We start from the raw sequence: 13,531 nt of genomic DNA, 5'->3' as shown, positions 1-13,531 counted from the left end.
ATTGGCTTTGGGGGTGACCAGTGAGATATACCTGCTGGAGCGCGTGCTACGAGTGGGTGCTGCTATGGTGACCAGTGAGCTGAGATAAGGGGGGGCTTTACCTAGCAGAGACTTGTAGATAACCTGTAGCCAGTGGGTTTGGCGACGAGTATGAAGCGAGGGCCAACCAACGAGAGCGTACAGGTCGCAATGGTGGGTAGTGCATGGGGCTTTGGTGACAAAACGGATGGCACTGTGATAGACTGCATCGAGTTTGTTGAGTAGAGTGCTGGAGGCTATTTTATAGATGACATCACCGAAGTCGAGGATCGGTAGGATGGTCAGTTTTACGAGGGTATGTTTGGCAGCATGAGTGAAGGATGCTTTGTTGCGATATAGGAAGCCGATTCTAGATTTAATTTTGGATTGGAGATGCTTAATGTGAGTCTGGAAGGAGAGTTTACAGTATCCAGACACCCAGGTATTTGTAGTTGTCCACGTATTCTAAGTCAAAGCCGTCCAGAGTAGTGATGCTGGACGGGCGAGCAGGTGCGGGCAGTGATCAATTGAAAAGCATGCATGTAGTTTTACTTGCGTTTATGTGCAGTTGGAGGCCACGGAAGGAGAGTTGTATGTCATTGAAGCTCGTCTGGAGGTTAGTTAACACAGTGTCCAAGGAGGGGCCAGAAGTATACAGAATGGTGTCGTCTGCGTAGAGGTGGATCAGAGAATCACCAGCAGCAAGATTAACATCAATGATGTATACAGAAAAGAGAGTCGGCCCGAGAATTGAACCCTGTGGCACACCCATAGAGACTGTCAGAGGTCCGGACAACAGGCCCTCCGATTTGACACACTGAACTCTGTCAGAGAAGTAGTTGGTAAACCAGGTGAGGCAATCATTTGAGAAACCAAGGCTGTCGAGTCTGCCAATAAGAATGTTGTGATTGACAGAGTCGAAAGCCTTGGCCAGGTCGATGAATACGGCTGCACAGTAATGTCTCTTATCGATGGCGGTTATGATGTTGTTTAGAACCTTGAGAGTGGCTGAGGTGCACCCATGACCAGCTCTGAAACCAGATTGCATAGCGGAGAAGGTATGGTGGGATTCGAAATGGTCAGTAATCTGTTTGTTAACTTGGCTTTCGAAGACCTTAGAAAGACAGGGTAGGATAAATGACAAATTAGTTCACAGCTAACGTTACCTTCCTGGTGACTCTCAAAAAAACTTGGCTAGACGACAAACCCAGGGGCTCTTTTAAATGCAATCATTGCAGAAATATTGCACAGAAAAAGTATTTCTAAAATGGAGTATCAAGTCAAAGATTTAATTAACTGCAAAACCACCCATGTCATCTACAGATTAGAATGTCCACAGAACAAGGTGTTCTACATTGGATGGACAAAGAGACACCTTCAAGAAGGCTTAGCAGAACACAATGAAGACTACCCCATGGCAAGGCACTATAAGTACTTGCACCATTTTTTTTTACCTTTATTTAACTAGGCAAGTCAGTTAAGAACAAATTCTTATTTTCAATGACGGCCTATGAACAGTGGGTTAACTGCCTTGTTCAGGGGCAGAGCAACAGATTTTTACCTTGTCGGTTACTAGTCCAACGCTCTAACCACTAGGCTACCTGCCGCCCCAATGGTAACCCTGCCTCCCTACAAGCTATGGATATTGATCATGTGCCGGCTTCAATTAGAAAAAGGCACCATCTTAAAGAGCTAAACCAAAGGGAAAGTTTGGGGATTTACAAAGTACAGGCCACTAAGTACCCTGGTTTAAATGAAGATATGGATTTCTCACCTTTCCTGTAGGGTCGTTAGAGGTCCCATTGCTGTCATCTAGTGGATATCTTGTTCTATTGCCCTCAGCTACGTTTTAGACTGTTGTGGTCCATGTTTGCTGTGTACTAGTGTACTATAAAATAGATGGCTCTCCTATTCTTAACACTTTTCCCAGTCATATTCAAGGTTAGAACTACCTTTCTCGGGGTGCTGATGCTTCTAGCCTTGAGATGCATTTTTGATAACATATCTACAGTATTTCACCTTTAAATGTGTATAGTTTTGCTTACTCTGTGTTGTCCAATGAATTATGTTACCATTCCCTCTTCAAATCAGGGTTGATTGGAAAAAGCTGTTCAAAAGAGGACATTGTATTATAATCTATTTATTTATTTTCCCCTTTATTTAACTAGGCAAGTCGGTTAGGAACAAATTCCTTTTACAATGACGGCCTACCAAAATGAAAAAAGCCTTCTGCGGGAACAGGGGCTGGGAAAAAAAAAATATATATATATATAGGACAAAACACACATCACGTGCTAGAGAGCGTGCTATGGAGTAGACGTGCTTTGCTAGAACTCCGCTCTATTTTGAAACAAATTAGTATTTATCTTAACCTCTCACGGCTTCAAACAAATATGACAAAGGGAAAAGGCACCAAAAAAGGGGGCGCTAAACAAGATCATTTGAATGAGATAGACAACGAACCAATTTCAACGTCGCCGACCCACGAGGAGTTAGCTGAAGAGGCTAGCTTCCAAGAGTTCCCCACAGATCCTACTCAAAGTGACATACTGGCTGCCATAAACTCACCAAGCAAGAAGGTGGACACAAGGTTGGCTGATATCTCAAAGAGTATTGGGACTTTGGCCGAAACTGTGAAGGCAACTAAGGGAAGGGTGCATGAGGTTGAGCAGACCACAGTTGATCACGAGGCCAGGCTACAGGACATAGAGAAACAGTGCGCAACGTTCAAAAATGACAACAAAACCCTGAAAGCCCGAATGGAAATGCTCGAGTTGCATTCAAGACGCCAGAACATCCGAATATGTGGGATCCAGGAGGACACTGAGAAAGGGACACCCACTGAATTTGTCTCGGAGCTGATACAGGCATTGCTGGGGAGTGAACACTTCAAAACGGCCATCCTGATCGACCGCGCACACAGATCTCAGGCAACGAAGCCAGCCAAGAGCGGGCCACCAAGGCCATTCATTGTACGGCTGCACTATCCCCAGACCAGGGATCTCATCCTCAAGCTGGCTAGTCAAAAGTTCCCCCTTAACTACAACGGAGCCAGGGTGTCTTTCTACCCAGATCTTACCTTGGAAGTGAGAAACCAACGGAAAGTGTATGATGAGGTACGCAACAAATGCAGGGCGGCCAACATCCGATATGGATTCCAGGAGGACACTGAGAAAGGGACACCCACTGAATTTGTCTCGGAGCTGATACAGGCATTGCTGGGGAGTGAACACTTCAAAACGGCCATCCTGATCGACCGCGCACACAGATCTCAGGCAACGAAGCCAGCCAAGAGCGGGCGACCAAGGCCATTCATTGTACGGCTGCACTATCCCCAGACCAGGGATCTCATCCTCAAGCTGGCTAGTCAAAAGTTCCCCCTTAACTACAACGGAGCCAGGGTGTCTTTCTACCCAGATCTTACCTTGGAAGTGAGAAACCAACGGAAAGTGTATGATGAGGTACGCAACAAATGCAGGGCGGCCAACATCCGATATGGATTCCTCTTCCCAGCCCGGTTTAAGGTGACAGTCGAAGGATCAACACGTATGTTTGACAACCCAAAAGAGGCCGATCTGTTCTTGACAAGCAAGCTCCCTGGCTGAGGATACAGAACGGCTGTGTCAGCCGGCTAAATGGCCAAATACAGTCCAGGAATGTGTTTGAATTTCCGGCCTATGTCTTTTCGATTAGAAGATCAGAAATTGGGACTTTTATGATAGATGAGATGTTGTGGCTAATATAGCATTGTTTAGCATATCATGTTTTAGCGCCACTCACCCCCTAACGTGAGAGTTAAGTGTTGTGTTATTTAATATTAGTTTATATGCTGAGCATCTGTAGACGACGAGTTAGTTCAAGCTGTATGTCTAGACACCCTAAAGTTTGTGTGTTAGCCAAGGAGTGCTTCGTTTGGGGAAGTCATTCAGTAAAGGGACATGAGGGGGATGGGGTCTGTGTTTTATGTTCACGTTTATTAATACAGGTGGCATGACAAGCTCCCGCATGGCGGGACGATTTTCTTCTGGGTTTTGTATGACCGGAACAATTTGCTCTAAAATAAGAAATGCCACATAGTGACAGAGCACAGAGTAGACCAGGTGGAATAAAGATAGTCAGCTGGAACTGTAATGGCTTGGGGCATGTGGTGAAACGAGCTAAGGTTTTTTCTCATCTTAAATCCCTGGTAGTGCTTCTTAGTGCTTCTTCAAGAAACTGATATTAAACGCTCAGCTCAGGCCAAGCTACGAGTCTGCTGGATCGGTCAGATATACCAGTTTAATTTTGAAGCAAAAGCGAGAGGGGTAGCAATCCTGATAAGGAAAAACATTCATTTTGTTTACTCATCCTCGATTTCAGATCCTAATGGTCGGTATATTTTTGTGGCTGGTACACTGAATTCGAAACCAGTAACCTTGGTCAATTTATATGGACCCAACTTCGATGATCCATTATTTTTTCAAAGGGTATTTAAGGACATACCAAATATCTTGGATACAAGTGTTATTGTTGGAGGGGACTTTAACTGTACGTTATATCCTCTTTTAGATAAACAGCTATCAAGGTCACTTCAACAATCAAATGCCAGTGTCTGTCTAAATGCAGTTCCTTTGCGAAAGTATTCGGCCCCTTGAACTTTGCGACCTTTTGCCACATTTCTGGCTTCAAACATAAAGATATAAAACTGTATTTTTTGTGAAGAATCAACAACAAGTGGGACACAATCATGAAGTGGAACGACATTTATTGTATATTTCAAACTTTTTTAACAAATCAAAAACGGAAAAATTGGGCGTGCAAAATGATTCAGCCCCTTTACTTTCAGTGCAGCAAACTCTCTCCAGAAGTTCAGTGAGGATCTCTGAATGATCCAATGTTGAACTAAATGACTAATGATGATAAATCCAATCCACCTGTGTGTAATCAAGTCTCCGTATAAATGCACCTGCACTGTGATAGTCTCAGAGGTCCGTTAAAAGCGCAGAGAGCATCATGAAGAACAAGGAACACACCAGGCAGGTCCGAAATACTGTTGTGAAGAAGTTTAAAGCCGGATTTGGATACAAAAAGATTTCCCAAGCTTTAAACATCCCAAGGAGCACTGTGCAAGCGATAATATTGAAATGGAAGGAGTATCAGACCACTGCAAATCTACCAAGACCTGGCCGTCCCTCTAAACTTTCAGCTCATACAAGGAGAAGACTGATCAGAGATGCAGCCAAGAGGCCCATGATCACTCTGGATGAACTGCAGAGATCTACAGCTGAGGTGGGAGACTCTGTCCATAGGACAACAATCAGTCGTGTATTGCACAAATCTGGCCTTTATGGAAGAGTGGCAAGAAGAAAGCCATTTCTTAAAGATATCCATAAAAAGTTTTGTTTAAAGTTTGCCACAAGCCACCTGGGAGACACACCAAACATGTGGAAGAAGGTGCTCTGGTCAGATGAAACAAAAATTTAACTTTTTGGCAACAATGCAAAACGTTATGTTTGGCGTAAAAGCAACACAGCTGAACACACCATCCCCACTGTCAAACATGGTGGTGGCAGCATCATGGTTTGGGCCTGCTTTTCTTCAGCAGGGACAGGGAAGATGGTTAAAATTGATGGGAAGATGGATGGAGCCAAATACAGGACCATTCTGGAAGAAAACCTGATGGAGTCTGCAAAAGACCTGAGACTGGGACGGAGATTTGTCTTCCAACAAGACAATGATCCAAAACATAAAGCAAAATCTACAATGCAATGGTTCAATAATAAACATATCCAGGTGTTAGAATGGCCAAGTCAAAGTCCAGACCTGAATCCAATCGAGAATCTGTGGAAAGAACTGAAAACTGCTGTTCACAAATGCTCTCCATCCAACCTCACTGAGCTCGAGCTGTTTTGCAAGGAGGAATGGGAAAAAATTTCAGTCTCTCGATGTGCAAAACTGATAGAGATATACCCCAAGCGACTTAATCGCAGCAAAAGGAGGCGCTACAAACTATTAACTTAAGGGGGCTGAATAATTTTGCACGCCCAATTTTTCAGTTTTTGATTTGTTAAAAAAGTTTGAAATATCCAATAAATGTCGTTCCACTTCATGATTGTGTCCCACTTGTTGTTGATTCTTCACAAAAAAATACAGTTTTATATCTTTATGTTTGAAGCCTGAAATGGGGCAAAAGGTCGCAAAGTTCAAGGGGGCCGAATACTTTCGCAAGGCACTGTACATTGATGACAAACCTTAACATTGTCGATATTTGGAGACTGACGCACCCAACAGACAGGGATTATTCTTTCTTTTTATCAGTTCATAAATCATATTCCAGAATTGACTATTTTTTGTTGGACTCCAAACTAATTTCAGCAGCTGAGTCGGTTACCTATCACCCTATTCTAATTACGGACCACTCTCCTGTGTCCATGGTGCTGAAACTCGACAATATGTCGACAGGTCGGCGACCGTGGCGCTTAGACGCATACCTGCTGAAAGATGAGGCTTTTTGTCAGTATTTGAAGGAGCAGATTGCCTTTTCCTCGGAACTAACATGTTGACGACTCCACCCTTTGGGAATCTCTAAAAGGAATTTATTAATTGGATAAGAATTATTTATGCACACCCTATGGCGTCCGTGGTAACCAATCAGGAAATGTCGCAGTCATTCCGCTTGTTCAAAGGGTGCCGACAGGGGTGCCCTATTTCGCCTGCTCTCTTTGCTATAGCCATGGAACCCCTTGCTACTCGCATTCGGGCATGTGCCGATATAGCTTCTGTTAAAATAAAGGACACACAGCACAAAATGTCCCTACATGCAGTCGATGTTCTTTTGTTTTTGTCCAAGCCTAAAACTTCTATTCCACCCTTACTTAACTTGATAAACACATTTGGCTCCTTCTCTGGCTACAAGATAAACTGGCAAAAAAGTGAGTTGATGCCAATATCACGGCCAGTGGATATGCAATTTCTGCAATCTACCCCATTTAGAACAGTGATGGACAAGTTCACAAGCCTTGGCAATGTAGTGAGTGACAAGAGACCTTGATCAGCTATTGAAAGCGAATTGGGACATGAAAATATATCAGCTTAAACAAAATATAGATTTTTGGAAAACTCTGCCTATCTCCTTGGTTGGCCGTATAAACGCTATTAAAATGGTTGTCCTACCCAGGTTTCTTTACCTCTTCCAATGTCTACCCAATTTCATACCACAAAGCTATTTTAAGAAACTGGATTCAATAGTAATTCCATTTTTATGGGATAACAAGGCAGCCAGAATTTCAAAGAAGCATTTATGCAAGTACAAGATAGAGGGGGGCTTTGGCCTTCCTCACTTTAAACTGTATTATTGGGCTGCTAATCTGAACATTGTGTCTTTCTGGAGGGAAAGTTTACCTGCGATGAGACAGAAGGATATGCCTTCATGGCTTTTGATTGAGCAGGCCTCCTGTCAACGTCCCTCACTCCCTGCACTTGTTAATAGCCCATCATATGTGAAAAAATCCACTTATGACTCTAACCCAGTCATTTGTCATACGCTTAGAATCTGGAAACAGATTAGGTATTTTCTTAACATACCCACTGTTTACATAGACAGCCTAATTTGCCTGAATCATGCTTTCCACCCTGCATTGGATGATGTGGTGTTTTCACAGTGGAGGGAGAAGGGGCTCACAACAATTGATAATCTATACATAGATGGTCAGTTAGCTTCATTTCAACAATTACAGGGAAAGTTCAACATGCCAACAACAAATTTTTTCAGATACCTCCAAATCAGGAATTTCGTAAAGACACATATCCCACAGTATGGCATGAAGCCAAATAGTCCTACATTAGATAGCTTGATCCTTGTCAAACCCCATTCAAAAGGGTCGGTCTTTAGACTGTATGATGTGCTACAGGCCCACATAGAGGTATCCACAGACACCATTAAAAGGGCTTGGGAACAAGAACTTGGTTCAGATATCTCAGATGAGGACTGGGTAGAAGCTCTCAGGAATATAAACCACAGTTCAGTGAATGCCAGACACAACCTTGTACAGTTTAAGGTGATGCACAGGTTACATTACTCAATAGTAAAACTGCATAAAATATTCCGGGACACCTCACCACTGTGTGAGAGGTGCAAGCAGGATGAGGGGACGTTGACCCACTTATTCTGGACATGTCCTAAGTTACATGCTTACTGGGCTCTCATTTTTGATTACTTATCTAAAGCCTTTGATAGAGTTCTAGCCCCAGACCCATTGATCGCTCTGTTTGGTACAGTTGATGGGAATAACCAGGAGGGGAAGGCTGTCTCTCTTTGTACTCTATTAGCCAAAAGGCTCATATTGCAATTTTGGAAATTGGAGACTGTACCTACCTTTTGAAATGTGGTTACGGGATTTAGGGAATGTAATACATATGGAAAAGATTCGATACAATACCTCCAATAGAAGTCCAATGTCTTACAAAATATGGCAGCCGATACTGGATAAATGGTCTAGTCCCGCTTCATAACTGGGTTGACGATGTGCTGCTACTCTGTGCTGTACTCCACTCAATATTTATTTTTGGCTTAACTACACTGCTTGTAATGACTATATGCTGTCTTCTTATACATGTACCACCTAATAGGATTTTGTTTTATGTTGTGTATGTGTGAGTTAAGTCTTGTTTTGTCCTCTAAATTGGCCATCCCATTCAACAGTACAATGAATGTCATTGTTTGTATTGCTGTCTTTTTTATTTGATTTTTTATTGGAAAATAATAAACATATTATAAAAAAAAAAGATTCTAGCAGCCATGTTTAGCACTAACTGAAGTTTATTTAGTGCTTTACCTGGGTAGCCGGAAAGTAGAGCATTGCAGTAGTCTAACAAAAGCATGGATACATTTTTCTGTATCATTTTTGGACAGAAAGTTTCTGATTTTTGCAATGTTATGTAGATGGAAAAAAGCTGTACTTGAAACAGTCTTGATATGTTCATCAAAAGAGAGATCAGGGTCCAGAGTAACGCCGAGGTCCTTCACAGTTTTATTTGAGACGACTGTACAACCATCAAGATTAATTGTCAGATTCAACAGAAGATCTCTTTGTTTCTTGGGACCTAGAACAAGCACTTCTGTTTTGTCCGAGTTTAAAAGTAGAACATTTGCCGCCATCCACTTCCTTATGTCTGAAACACAAACTTCCAGAGAGGGCAATTTTGTGGCTTCACCATGTTTCATCGAAATGTCATCCGCATAGCAGTGAAAGTTAAGATTATGTTTCCGAGTGACATCACCAAGAGGTAAAATATATAGTGTAAACAATAGTGGTCCTTATACGGAGCCTTGAGGAACACCGAAATTTACAGTTGATTTGTCAGAGGACAAACTGATATATTTCCAACAGATAAGATCTTGGCCAAAAGAACATCTAGCCACTCGAGAGCACCCTTACCTGTCCATCTATAAATTACGTCTCCGTAATCTAGCATCGGTAGGATGGTCATCTGAATCAGGGTTAGTTTGGCAGCTGGGGTAAGAGGAGTGTTTACAATAGAGGAAACTAAGTCAAGATTTAACCTTAGCCTGCAACTTTGATATGTGCTGAGAGAATGACAGTGTACCGTCTAGCCATTCTCCCAAGTACTTGTATGAGATGACTACCTCAAGCTAGGTAGTAATCACACCTGTGGGGAGAGGGGCATTCTTCTTACCAAACCACATGACCTTTGTTTTGGAAATGTTCAGAACAAGTTTAAAGGCAGAGAAACTTGTTGGACATTAGAACGCTTTGTTGTAGAGCGTTTAACACAAAATCCAGGGTGGGGCCAGCTGACTATAAGACTGTATCATCTGCATATAAATGGATGAGAGAGCTTCCTAATGCCTGAGCTATGTTGTTGATGTAATTTGAGAAGAGCGTGGGGCCCAGGAACGAGCCTTGCGGTACTCCCTTGGTGACAGGCAGTGGCTGAGACAGCAGATGTTCTGATTTTATCCACTGTACTCTTCGAGTGAGGCCAAAGACACCAATACTCCTTAGCCGGCCCACAAGAATGGAATGCTCTACTGTATCAAAAAATTTGATATGATAAAAATATGACATTGCTTAGAATCAAGGCCAATGGTAACATCATTTAGGACCTTTAACCTCCATGGGACCGATGTCCCTATACCGGGATGATTGAGCTAACGTGTGCTAATGTGAATAGCATGATGTTGTAAGTAACAGCAAACTTTCCAGGAAATAGACATGCCTTATATGGGTAGAAAGCTTACATTCTTGTTAATCTAGCTGCACTGTACAATTTACAGCAGCAATTACAGTAAAAGAAATACCATGCTATTGTTTGAGAAGAGTGCACAACAACAAACATTTTGCACGGCAACTGGTTTGATACATTCAGGTAAATAATGTACTTACATTCAGTAATCTTGCTCTTATTTGTCATCCTGAGGCTCCAAGAGATAAAATGTAGCATAGTTTTGTTTGATAAAATCCATTTTTATATTCAAACGTAGGAAGTGGGTTCTACAGTTTGAACCCCTACTGTCTCTGGCTCCACACCCACCATCCATCCCGGCCATCTAGATGTGTGAAAGTTAGTGCATAAGCTAATAATCAATCATGTATGATATTCCTGGGAGTGTGTAAATTTAAATTCTGGTATTACCATATAATTTTTGTAAGTTCTCTATAGTTATGTACTTGAAAATGTATCAATTGACAAATTCGGAACATTTGGGCAGACTTGATACAAAATATTGTCCAATATTGCAATATAACACATTCGATCTGGTAAATCAGAAACTTTTTAGGCACTGCTGCCATCTGTTGGCCAAAATCTAAATTGTGCCTAAATTGCAATATCATATTATGGCCTTTCTAATGTGCTATATTCTCCACATTTCCACAAACTTCAAAGTGTTTGCTTTCAAATGGTATCAATAATATTCATATCCTTGCTTCAGGTCCTGAGCTACAGGCAGTTAGATTTGGGCATGTCATTTTAGGCAAAAAAAGGGTCAGATCCTTAATTAAGGTTGCAATGACACATCCATAACCTGAGCGGAAACCAGATTGCATACCAGAGAGAATACTATAGACATTGAGAAAGCCAGTCAGTTGATTATTGACAAGTTTTTCCAACACTTTGATAAACAGGGCAAAATAGAAATAGGCTTATAACAGTTAGCTTGATCTCCCCTTTTAAATAAAGGACGCACTATGGCTGCCTTCCAAGCAATGGGAACCTTCCCAGAGAGGGAGGTTCCATCTAACCATCTGACCCAGATGGGGGTCAAGTTTAAGGACCTCCTTCAGCACCTCAGACTCAGCCCGCAGAGAGAAACTTTGTAGTGGGGCAGGAGGAAAAAGAGGGAGGAACATCGGGGCTAGTCGCAATAGAAGGGGTGGGAGATGAGGAAATGTTGGACGGGCAAGGAGGCATGGCTGAGTCAAATAGGAATCCTGACTTAATTAAGTGGTGATTAAAGAGCTCCGCCATGTGCTCCTTGTCAGTAACAACCATATCATCAACATTAAGGGACATGGGAGGAGGAATGTTTATTATCCAGGTCTTTAACCATTTTCCAGAACTTCTTGGGGTTAGACTGACATAGAAAGAACTGCTCCTTAAAGTAACTAACTTTGGCCTTCCGGATAGCCTGAGTGGACTTATTTTTCATTTGCCTGAACGAGAGCCAGTCAGCCTGAGTATGCGTGTGCTTAGCCTTTTGCCAAATTGAATTATTGAGGTGGAGTAACTCTGCTAGATCACGGTCGAACCAGGGGCTGAACCTGTTTCTAATTCTAATTTTCTTTATGGGGGCGTGTTTGTTAACAATACCACTGAAAATATCAAAAAAGAAGGTCCAAGCGTCTTCGATAGAGGGGATCAAGCTGATTCTATACCAATTAACAGAGTTTAGGTCATGAAGGAAGGCTTGCTCATTGAAGTTTTTTAGCAAGCGTCTATGCGAAATCAGGACAGGTCGTTTCCCTGAGCAGCCATTAGGAACACAGGCTGAAAAATAGTGATCACTAAGGTCATTACAGAAAGTTTCCATTGATCATGCCATACAAATAAAGGCATTCTAATGAATTATATGAAGAGTGCCTTGGTCCTCCTTTTTTTAATGACCAATTTACCCCTTTTACCAAAGAGCACCTTCCGTCTACCAAAATCTACTATTGTGTACCTTAGCAGTGCTTCTCTTCCTTCTTTTTTCTACAAATCTACACACAATACCCCATAATGACAAAGCAAAACTTTTTTTTTTTCATTTTTGCAACGGTGTGTGCCTTTCTATATCATGTCAAATCAATTGAATTTACGACAGGTGGACTCCAATCAAGTTGTAGAAACATCTCAAGAATGATCAGTGGAAACAGGATGCACCAGAGCTCAATTTCGAGTCTCGTAGCACAGGGTCTGAATACTTATGTAAATAAGGAATGCCAGTTTTTACAATTTTTAATACATGAGCAAAAAGTTTTACATACCTGTTTTCGCTTGTCATTATGGGGTATTGTGTGTAGATTGACGAGGGAGAATTAAAAAAAAATCCATATTAGAATGTGTGTAACGTAACAAATTGTGGAAAAGGGGAAGGGGTCTGAATACTTCCTGAATGCACTGTGTATATTTTTTATATACTCGTCTTAAACGACAAACCAGGGAGAAACTGTGTAGAAATGATAATAAACTTATATTTCTTTACAATTTCATTTCAGTTTTTCTTCAATCACAGCATTTTCAATATACAACTATTAGTAGCACTATTTTGGTTGATTTTGTGGTCTCAAGACAGTAAGTTTATTAAAATGTTTTGTGACAAATATGGGCAAAATATAATTATCGACAATGAAAGAGGTGATAATGTTGTTCCCTTGTCATATAAGTGCAACATTCACCATCAATATATCATTAAAAATAGTTTTCCATATTGTATTTTGCTGATTTATTTTTCGCAATGTGAATATTGGATTGCAACTGAGTCAACCTGGTTCAATTTGCGTCGAGGAAAACCCAGTTGAAAACCACTGCTTTACAGTGGTTAGGTCCTACCCCCCCCCCCCCCGGTGCATGTTTTAGTTTCCCCCCTAGCACTACACAGCTGATTCAATTAACCAACTCATCATCAATATTTGATTATTTGATTTATCTTTATAACATCTTGTGTGATGGCTGAACGACGACATGAATAACATACAACTGGTGGGTTATACACTGTATCGGCAGGATAGAACAGCAGCCTCTGGTAAGACAAGGGGTGGCGGTCTATATATATATTTGTAAACAACAGCTGGTGCATGATATCTAAGGAAGTCTTGAGGTTTTGCTCACCTGAGGTAGAGTATCTCACGGTAAGCTATAGACCACACTATCTACCTATAGAGTTTTCATCTGTATTTTTCGTAGCTGTCTACATACCACCACAGACTGATGCTGGCACTAACACCGCACTCAATGAGCTGTATACCACCATAAGCAAACAGGAAAACATTAATCTAGAGGCGGCACTCCTAGTGGCCGGGGACTGTAATGC

The sequence above is a fragment of the Oncorhynchus mykiss genome, chromosome 10, assembly GCF_057628025.1.
Source record: "Oncorhynchus mykiss isolate SJ-2025 chromosome 10, ASM5762802v1, whole genome shotgun sequence".
In the NCBI taxonomy this organism is placed as follows: Eukaryota; Metazoa; Chordata; class Actinopteri; order Salmoniformes; family Salmonidae; genus Oncorhynchus; species Oncorhynchus mykiss.
Note: the sequence above shows the minus strand (reverse complement) of the source record.